The 9,919-nt window shown below is 50.1% G+C and overlaps 1 protein-coding gene across 2 annotated transcripts in view; it reads left to right on the top strand.

Moving 5' to 3' along the window:
* Nucleotides 1-3,728: 3,728 nt before the first annotated feature.
* The window catches only part of sema6bb (sema domain, transmembrane domain (TM), and cytoplasmic domain, (semaphorin) 6Bb), an 85,024-nt gene continuing 78,833 nt past the window's right edge, over nucleotides 3,729-9,919 (top strand). Inside the window, exons 1-2 of one of the 2 annotated variants that reach the window (XM_029001118.1) lie at nucleotides 3,876-3,967; nucleotides 8,741-8,874. The gene's annotated coding sequence lies outside the window, so the exon portion shown is untranslated. Of the gene's footprint in view, nucleotides 3,831-3,875; nucleotides 3,968-8,740; nucleotides 8,875-9,919 lie in introns of those variants that run through there. The other variant, XM_029001120.1, reaches the window with a different exon arrangement.

Raw genomic sequence — 9,919 nt, 5'->3', positions numbered from 1 at the left:
TTCCAAAGTTAATTAAAGGCCATTAATAGATTTTTTTAGGAAATGTCTGACCTGATAGAGCTTATTGTTTTAATCAGAAAAAATAAAATGAAGATTGGATACTGGGGTGCGCTCTTGTTCTGTGCATATATGTATGAAGATAATTTTTTTATGGAGTGTTTCATTTCCTTTTCAAACCGCAGTTTCATTAAAGGTTTCCATCTCGATAGAGAGCGTATCATTAGATTTTCATTACTTCCGTTGCTATTAGAAATAAATATAAAAAAATGTTCTCTCCCTCCGTCTCTCCTGGATGCCTCATCATCTTCTGGGTTCTTTTGTCCACATCTAAGAGGAGTTGCTTTTTATGTGCATGTCTGTGAAAGACTGGAACAAGCTAAAGGAAAGAAAAAAAGGAACAAAATGAAGAGCAAACGAGCTCTGTGAGCAGAGCTGATTTATCGTGCCGCGCCGGTGGTCGGAGCCTCCTGCCTCGTGTTTGTTACAGCAGGTTTGGGGGTGTCGTGATGGACCGCTCCCCCGTGCCGCCTACCATGACCTGGCGCGCCACGTCATCTGGCTCTGCTTTGTCAGACCAACTGATTGGAGGTGAAATTGGTGTGGATGCGGCGTAAATTGAGGATCAGGAGATGCCGAAACAGGAAAATTGCCGAGTCCTCGAGGCGAAGGGTTCCGCCTGGGTGAACACTCTTCATTTTCCGCGCAGTGGTCTGTTCAGATGTTTCGGGGTGACGCCGACTGATTTTTATCGCATGCTCAGAGAGTCGTTTCAGAACCGACACAAACTCGGAACCGATGGAACGCCTGTGGGGAATACAGCGTCTCCCTGGCCTGCTGCCTTTGAAACTCTTGCCAAAGACAACGTGTAATTGTTAAATAATTGCACGGGCCTACTGCACACGAACAGATGGTTCGACTGCGCCGCTCAATTGTTCATGCTCAGATGAAACAAACGTCTTTGAACTCTCCGTCAACTCTTCCAATTTGGCTTTAATATCCTCCGTCCCCGTTTTGGAGCTAATTTCCAGTCAAGTGGTACTTTCTGACCTTTGAACTCCTTACCATCTGGCTTTTACCAGCCAACCTTTCATTTCGAGCACATCCAAAATCATATTTCCGCTCTGCAGCCGCCAGTATCGGTAACAAATTGGATGCAACAAATCATTCCAGCCGTGTAACCAGATCTCGGCTTTGCCCTCGAGATGAGCAATTTTTTTTAAAGTCGAATGTTGTTCTAAAATAAAAAAAAAAAACATGCTTCACGTGGACGTAATGTTGCGTGCGGCGCTCAGACGCCGGCAATAATTCACCTGCTGCACCCATCTGTCTCCGGCTTTGGCCCCGGTGTATCAAATGCTCAGAATGTGTTGGCCTGCTGACTCCTCCTCCTCCTCCTCCTTGGGTATTTCTCGATTTCGACGTCTCTGCTGAAACATGTGTGACCCGAACGCTCTTTTAATTGTGAAAAAGTGCAGATAATTATATGCATCATGGGGCCGTAAAAATTTTTTTTTAGAACTGTAGAATCATCATAATGCTGTTTATCTAAAAATAAAAGGAAAAGAAAGAAAAAGCCAAAGCCCATGAACTCATCGCCGCGTGAATGGCTCCTCTCATTAATTCCTGGAAATGGTTCTATATTCCCTCCAATTTAAAGGGAAGCCGAAAGTGCGTGGACTTCAGCCCCGCCCGCTCATACCAAAACATTCTTTTTGTTAACTCGTGAACTCCATCACGCAGGAATGTGAAGCCAACGTTGTGTTTGCTTTCAGGAACATTCCACAACGTGGAACGCTCGCTCACAAGATCCCTTGGACGATCTCCAGATTGTCTCAAAAGACAACCGCCCCCCCGCCCTGCCACACAGCGCCTTCGTTCTGGTCTCCATGGTCCTATTCAGCCGGGGTGGGGGGGCATCTACTCTAAAATGTCTCGGTCACAGCCACTTTGTGTCACGTCCCGCTGGAGGGGTGCAGTGTTTGAAGGGGAGCTGATTACATCTGGCCGACGTGTGGACTTAACGTCTCTCCGGTGTCCCTGAACTTGAGAGATGAACTCGCATGACCCACTCAAGGGTAGCCCCTGACTGATTATTTGACCGGGGGGGATGGGGGGGGGGTTTGCCTGTGGGTGAGGTGGTCTGAGGCCTTGAAATATTCAAATGTTCATCGCCACCCTTTAATATGACTGCATTCACTCTGACAGTCATGAGATGGGGCTGCCAGGCGTTCTCTCTCTCTCTCTCTCTCTCCTCTCTCTCTCTTTCATTCATTTTGACCGATGGTAAATGTGACAAAGCCCTCCCTCAGCCATCCTCGGACCGGCCCGAGCCAGCGCCATCTTATCAGCCCTGGACGTCGACCAAGCGCGGGCCAGCCAGTAATTGCATTTTCCGAGCTCCAGTCGATAGGCCGTGACGAGCGTGTTTGCTGTAATGCGAGGCGTAATACTTGTTGTTTCGGTTTTGTACATATGCTTGTCCTTATGCTGCACAGCGCCGATGAGCCGTGGTCCTGTGAACAAAAACAACCCGACACCTGCAACAGATTTTGTTTCCCGTTGGACGTATGGATTCCACGGTTTCATGCACGCGCCGCGTGTAAAATGAACTTCGCCAGCTCAGCCACTTTGCGCCGTTTTAAATATCTCTGCCTGTATGCATGTAAACTAGGTGAAAAGTGTTAAGTGAAGTGATTGTCATTGTGGAACACTGCAGCACAGCATGCGGTGACACAACGAGACGTGTCCTCTGCTTTTACCCATCACCCCTGGTGAGCAGCGGGCAGCCATGACAGGGGACGGTGCCTTGTCACACTACACCTACTGTCGTGTGATTGGACGGCTGTTATCGGCGGCCGCATCACATCCCGGGTAAATGAGACCGGCTCCTGCTCCGGTCTACCGTCCTGCAGCTCTCCACCCAGCCCAGGTCCGCAGCTCACAGACACCGTCTGGAATGAAATGCTTATTTATTTATGGTCAGATTCCCCTTTCCCACAATCCTCCTGCTAGAGGTCAACTTCAGATCAAACAGCAGCGTAGAACCCTTATTCATACACACACACACACACACACACACACACAGTCACACCACGTTCCTGAACTGAGCTAATCGGGTGCAAACCTTTATTTTCCGGGATGCATCACTGCTGGGCCACAAATATACACGCAAGCCAGAGTCTGAGCGAATGCTGGGAGCTGCAGAGGGAAGAGAACCCAGAATCCCAGCGTCCCAGAGTCCTAGAATCGGAACTTTTAACTCAGATACGGTCCTGATGGTGACCATGGTTCACTGAAGTGGCAACTTAACTGTAATGTTCTTTGTTCAAGGTTCTCCACGCATTTCCTCTTTCATCTGGCCTGGTTTGGGAATGGCCTGACATTGAGGTGCTAGATGTTCACCTGGAAGCGAAGACCGTGTCTGTCTTTTACCGTTTTGTTGGGGTTTGGGGGAACATGGAAAAAAACAGTCAAGAAAAATGTATTTTTCTTCTCCATCTCATTTCTCGTTCCTCGTGTTAAACGAACGTAATGAAACGAGACGTCAGATCAAATCCCCGCGTCCTCTCGCGTTAATCGAATCGATCGCGTCGGTTCCGTTCCAGTCGCCGCGCGGCTCTGCTCCGGGTTTTGTTCCGCCGGAGTTTTCGGATCACCGCGGAGGAGAAGATGCGTCCAAAAAAAAAAAAAAAAAACCCGGACCCGGAGCGCGGGGCGCAGGAGGGGGAGCGGGAGGACCGAGCAGGCGACGCCGGGGGACGCACCGGGAATGCCACGCGCCGAGACGCGGGACAGAGGCGCTTTGTGGCGCCAGCTCCACCGGGGGACAGGTGCGGCCGCGGGTGGGGGAGTCGGGTCAGTTGTCGCGGGGATGGGGACGGCTGTGCGCGGGGACAGGTGCGGGAGGAAGGAGTAGGGAGTCGGGATTTTACCGCGGGAGCGGCGGGAGCGTCTCCGCGGCGGAACGGTGAGTCTTCCCATCGTCATGTTTCGGGGTTCGGTGCGTATTAAGCACCCCGTCCAAACGTTATAACGCGGTATTACCACATTAGCATGTTTGTTCTCCACAGCATTTTTTTCTCTATTAAAATAATAATTATTATTATTATAACTGCTGTTATAGTTGTGCGTGTTTGTTCTCGCTCATTTCAGTGAGGTTCATTCAGATTTTCACGCAGATCGTGTCGCAAAAAAAAAAAATCGTCGCCCTTTACGTTTCGCGCACGGGGGAATTTTTGAATTCGCTTTTTCAAATTGTTATAATCTTTATATATATATATAAAAACTACGTGCAACTCCTGAACTCGGCATCTGTTCACTCGTCGTTAGTGCAAACGGGACGCTTTATTATTTTCATAACTCGAACCGGCAATTTAATGACCCGAGGACCGTGTGGGTGGGCGAGGGTTTTTAATCCCGCCGTTATCGCCTGGTAATGGGCGTCTTTCCTCACATCACGCTTTCTCCGGTCATTGTGCTTTATTATTCCAACACTCACTTTTTACCTCATAAAAACACACACACGCCGATAACAGACTGCATGAGGGCGTCACATTATTCCCCCGCTATTCTTTAAATTCTTTTCCAGATGTGTGACTTCATCCGACTGGGTTCGTCTAAAATTACACGCAACTTTCCTATTTCCCATCATCTCCTCGGCTGAAGGTAACTGTTAAAGGTTTCCGCCGCGTACAAGCTGCTCGGTTCGTGGACTGCGGCATTCTGGGCTTGGATTTGGCCCGCTGCCTCCAGTCCAGCACCGGCACCGGGCTGCCTTTTGTTGGCCCGCGGACTGCGAAAGGGGAGGCAAAGTAAGCGAAGCCTCCAAAGGAAAAAAAAGGGAGGCCCCCGAGGGACCGAGGCGGCCTTTATCCCCAGCGCTCCTTAACCAGGAGACATACGAGGGGGGGCCGTCCCCTACGTCCCTCTCAGGTGTCGGTCCCGCGTTCCCGCTGCGGGGCGATCCTGAGATACGGAGGGCGCGTTCGTCCCGCAGATGAGAGTGGGGGGACGGCTACGGCGGCTGCGGCCATGGTTATTGTGCCGCCTTTGTGCTCCAGGCCCATTTAAAGCTTTCAACACTTCCTGATGGCTCCGTATTTTCCGACACGTTTCACAAGCCGAACAAAAAGTTCAGCGGAGCCGAGCTAATCCTTCACCGGCGGGGACGTGCAGCCTCCTTTACCGTCAGCGTTCAGACCCTCTGTGTAATTAGGAGGGCCTGTTGGCACCCCGTGTGGGTGTGACGTGTGGCGCGATCGCATGTGTTCCCTCGCATGTGTCTCGCCCTTTCAGGGTTTTACTGAATGGCCGGCCTGTTGGGGCCACCTCCGCTCGCTGACAGCCGTGCGGCAGGCCGCTGTGCTGAAATAACAGGTGTCCCCGTGCGTGGGACCTCTGTTGGACGGGGGGGGGGGCGTCACCTGCAGGTGGCCTGGTCCTTTGTTGCCAGGCTGTCGGATTTATTCCCTCTACCCTTTACCTACACCCACCCCCGCCTGTCTCCGTCCCCCCGAAACCTGGGAGTCGAGGCCTCCCAGGCAGCGTGGCGGTCTCAGGCTCTGCTGGCTGTCAGGCAAGAAAGGACGCTGCCCACTGGGACGCTGAATGGGACAAATTGACCGTAACAATGTCCCCACTTAGCATGTGGAGCTACCAGAAAGAGAAGGTGAAAGGAGAGGATGGAATGGCAGGCTGTGTTCTGCAGTGTCGGGCGGGGCCTCTACCTCCACACGTCCAGGGTCTCTGTGGTCCTTTCTTTTTTTTTAACCCCCTTTTTCCCTTTTGCCTGTTTCTGCCTCTCGGCCCCAAACTCCCGGTTCTTCCTTCTCTTTATGCTCTTCGAAGCTCTGCCCCAGTTCCACTTTTGTTTCAAGGGGGTGGGGGGGGGGTGGGGTTAGGAGGAGGAACTTGGGGGGGGGTAGTTCGGATTCGGGGATAGGCAGGTTACCCACTGACCCCTGCGGTCCCTTTCTCCCATGGTTCAGGCTGCAAGCCCCTGCAAGCCATGCAGAAGCTGCTGAGAAGAACATTCACACACACACACACACACACACACACACACACACACAGAAAGTCTATTGATGCTGAAGGGAAACTGACGCATCCAGAAAGTTTTTTAGACAAACAAAACCAGTCGGTGCACACAGGACAGCAGACCGTATACAGAGTCCACACCAGGGTGGCGTCCACACCACAGAGCCGACAGATCAAGCTCGCACCGTAAAGACACAGTAATGGTGGTCGGCAGAAGCAGAAACAGGAAGTAATGAATGCAAAATGCGTTCGAAATTAAAGGGTAAACATAGATAAAGGGGATAAAAGTGTAGGCAACTGAGTATAGAACAAAATAAGCGAAATGCCGGACGGCCAGCGTAGTCTGGAGCCGGTAGTCCAGGTGCGTTGTGGTAGTAGGATGCATGGTGCCGCCCGAATGCATCAAACCCTGTTTTATGTCCCCAGAGAGTGAAAAGAGAGAGAGAGAGAGAGAGAGAGAGACATGGGTCGCCATCTAATCCTGGCCTGCGTGCGAATCCCTTTTATCTACATTCATCTTCTCCGGAGCACACACACACACACACACACACTCCCTCTCTGCATTTTTCCTCTCAGACAGCCGCTTCAGAGCTGATGCCCCAACGTCACGGCCAAACGAGAGAGAGAGAGACAGCAAGTTCAAAGAACACCACCGACACCACCGGGTGATAATACGGTTCAGGGCGAGTGCTGACAACAAAGCCACCAAAGCCACTCTCCGTGCCGTTTTTTTAAACCTGGACTTGTAAACGTACAGTGACATACGAATCCTGGCTCGGTGACGTAAGTCCACGGCAACGGCCGACTGCTGAAGAAAGGCTTTACGTTAGGTTATTTTGGACGTATAGAACCCAGTTCTTCACGCCGCTGGTGTGAAAGGAGCCGTTTTCCTCATGAATGCCAGTCCAGGGCTTTGACTGTGAAACGTGTGGAATATTGTGGGAGCGAGACGGATGAAAAGGCGTCGTACGTGACGGTGCAAGACGGGATGTTCACTTCCTCGACATGAATAAACTGGGGGAGTGGAATGTTTTTTAGGGCCTGTTTTCTTGTCACTGAGGCCCCTGCGCTTTCTCTCTTTCACACACACACACACACTGAATCTCCTCTCGGTTGAGTTGCCGCATCCCCACGATGATACTGCTGCCGCCTCCACTGCCAGGAACTGGTTAACGAGGGAGAGGAGGAACCAGGGGCCCAGCGAGGACCTGGAGACGAGCCGAGGACGTTCCGGCTCAGTTTAATACTTCTCTCTACTTAAAGCACATAAAAACCACTTCTTTCTCCATTTAAATGAGCTGGTCGGGCTTTCCAAAGGCAAGAATTTCCCCGTGCTGCTGGATTGGTGACGTATCGCTCCACTACAAATCCATTTATCCGTATTCACTTATCCAGGTCAGGGTTTGTGGGTAGACTGGATCTGAAGGCGCTAGGAATAAAAAAGGAATAAAAATATAACACGTTGGCTCGAAGAGAAAATCGACGGCGATCTGATGGGGATCACAGCGTAACCTGTGATCTGAATGCATCGACTACAGTGAAACAGATATACGGTATACGCAACAGAGGAATTTCATAAAAACCACCGCGTTTTTATGAAATTTTATCCACAGAAACACTGCCAAGGGTTCTGTGGATAAAATGTGAAATAATGGTTTAACACTGTAATATGTAATACTTCTGCAATAAACAATGCTTTCTCACAGCAAAACAGACTCTTGTCCTAGATGCATTAGTGTCTATTATCCTACAGTACCCACTCCTGTATTGTTCCGTGTCCGACTGTCCTCAGGTGCATCACTGCCCGGCCCATTGACCATGTCTCGCCAGCCGGCGTAGATTTTTTACAGTAAAACACAACTCAAGCTTTGGCCTTACGTCCCATTGAATGGGAGGCTTTTGTAACCTGCCGCAGATTAGTTTCAGGTCGTCCTTTTTTTCATATATATCTCTCCATGCTGCTCTGTCTGAGCTAATTTACGCTCTCCTGTATTCTTTTGAAAAAGTTCTAGCTCCTCCATCCTGCACGTCTCCCTGTTTTCCTGTGTTTTTTTTTTGGCCTTTGTTCCACGGCCCTCATTTAATTTTGATTCAGGGGCAATTAAGGGCTTACAACATCCTGTGAGCCGTGGGGGGGCACGAGGTTCGTGGACGAGGATGTGTGGTGAGAAGATGAGGCATGCGTGTTGAGGGGGAGTTCGGAAGGGAATGTACCATTGTTCACCGTTACTGGCTGTAACCTCTGGCGCAGATGTTTCTTTTTATTCGGAATAGAACAGTTGCATCTGATTGGTACCCATTTAGCCGGATTTGCAGCAGTTTTCACGGAAGATCATAAATAATGTGCTGCTTAAATGCTCCGGCTCCCCGCTGGCAGGGCTTTATACTATCCAGACTACGTTACGGGGAAAATCTGAGCTCACTCTAGATGCCGAGTCGGGAGAGTGTGCAGAGACCTCCTGTCTTGTCAGGTTCGAATCCCGCTAACTACCATTGTGTCCCTGAGCAAGACACTTAACCCTAAATTGCTCCGGGGGGGACTGTCCCTGTAACTACTGATTGTAAGTCGCTCTGGATAAGGGCGTCTGATAAATGCTGTAAATGTAAATGTAAATGACTCTTCAAAATCACTGAATCAACTCAACTCCACTGGTCCTCAAAAGCAACAATTAACACTATTTGTCCTCCGGCTCTCTCATCCCAGGGGCAGAATGGTCTTCTGGGCCTGGACCAGCCACGAGAATTAAGTAAACAACCAAGAAGAAGCAGGCCAGATCCAGCGAATGGGTGATGAATTGAGACATTGCTGGCACGGCCCGGGCCATCGGAAGCCAACAGGTCTGGTACCAGCAGACGGTTGCGCTCAGATCCTGGAGATAAGTTGGGCAGGAACCAGGGCTTAGCGAGCATGTGCGAAATTGCAGAATTATAGGAATATGTCAGAATGTCAAGTAAATTTAATATTGGAAAATGAAGGACGTTAGAAAATCATGCCCCCGTTCCCCGTTGGCCACGTTGGTGCTTTGATTGAAAGTCATCTGCTTCTCGCCCCTCGGCCTGCTGGTGGTGGAGTCAGAACGAGGGGTTCCTGTCAGCGTAGTTTGGAGGTGCAGGTCGTTGGCAGCCCCTTGTGCTCGGCTCTGCTGCTTTGTTGTGAAAAGAGGTGGGGATATGTGTGTGTGTGTGTGTGTGTGTGTTAGATCCTTGATGCAGCCTACTCTTCTCTCTGTGTGAATATTCATGGAATATTCATAAGCGTTGTCTGACGCTCACCACTGGTCTATAGAAGACCCTTACTGCTCCAAAGTTGTAAAAATACTCGAAGCTGAACAGGGCCATGGGATTTAGGTTGTTAAAACTAAAAGCTTCAACCTCGCTGTAGATTACAACAGGATTAGTTGTAAAGTTTGCGGGATCAAAGGCTAAAGAAAGAATTTATGGCGCACAATTGTCAAGTCTGTGAGCAGTCAAGAGTACGTGCTCTTATGGTCTTATTAACTTCTTTCTAAAGTATGGAACTAATTCCATTCCCACTCCGAAAAACAGACTCCCCTTTACTGGCTCCGTATACTAACGGCCCTTGTCCGAAGGGGAATCCATCATTCTCCACTGGCTAATCTTGGTGAATGCATGCTACTGATATTTACAGAGTCATTTTCCCTTAAGGGCTGTTACCAAATCCATCCGAAGATGAATGGGGCGTCTCATTCTGACGTATTTATTTTCTTATGAGAACGGCCGCCGATTACTCTGCATTCACAAAAGTCTTTGTTAGGGAGCTGAGACAACTTTTGGCCGGGGCGAAGGAGGCATGTTGTCATGTGACCCTCGCGCTGGTCCCCCAGTGGCCTGCAGTGACTTGGCTCTGCTTTGTCTCCTGGCT

This window comes from Denticeps clupeoides, chromosome 13 (assembly GCF_900700375.1).
Source record: "Denticeps clupeoides chromosome 13, fDenClu1.1, whole genome shotgun sequence".
In the NCBI taxonomy this organism is placed as follows: Eukaryota; Metazoa; Chordata; class Actinopteri; order Clupeiformes; family Denticipitidae; genus Denticeps; species Denticeps clupeoides.
This window is presented reverse-complemented; position numbering and strand designations above follow the sequence as displayed.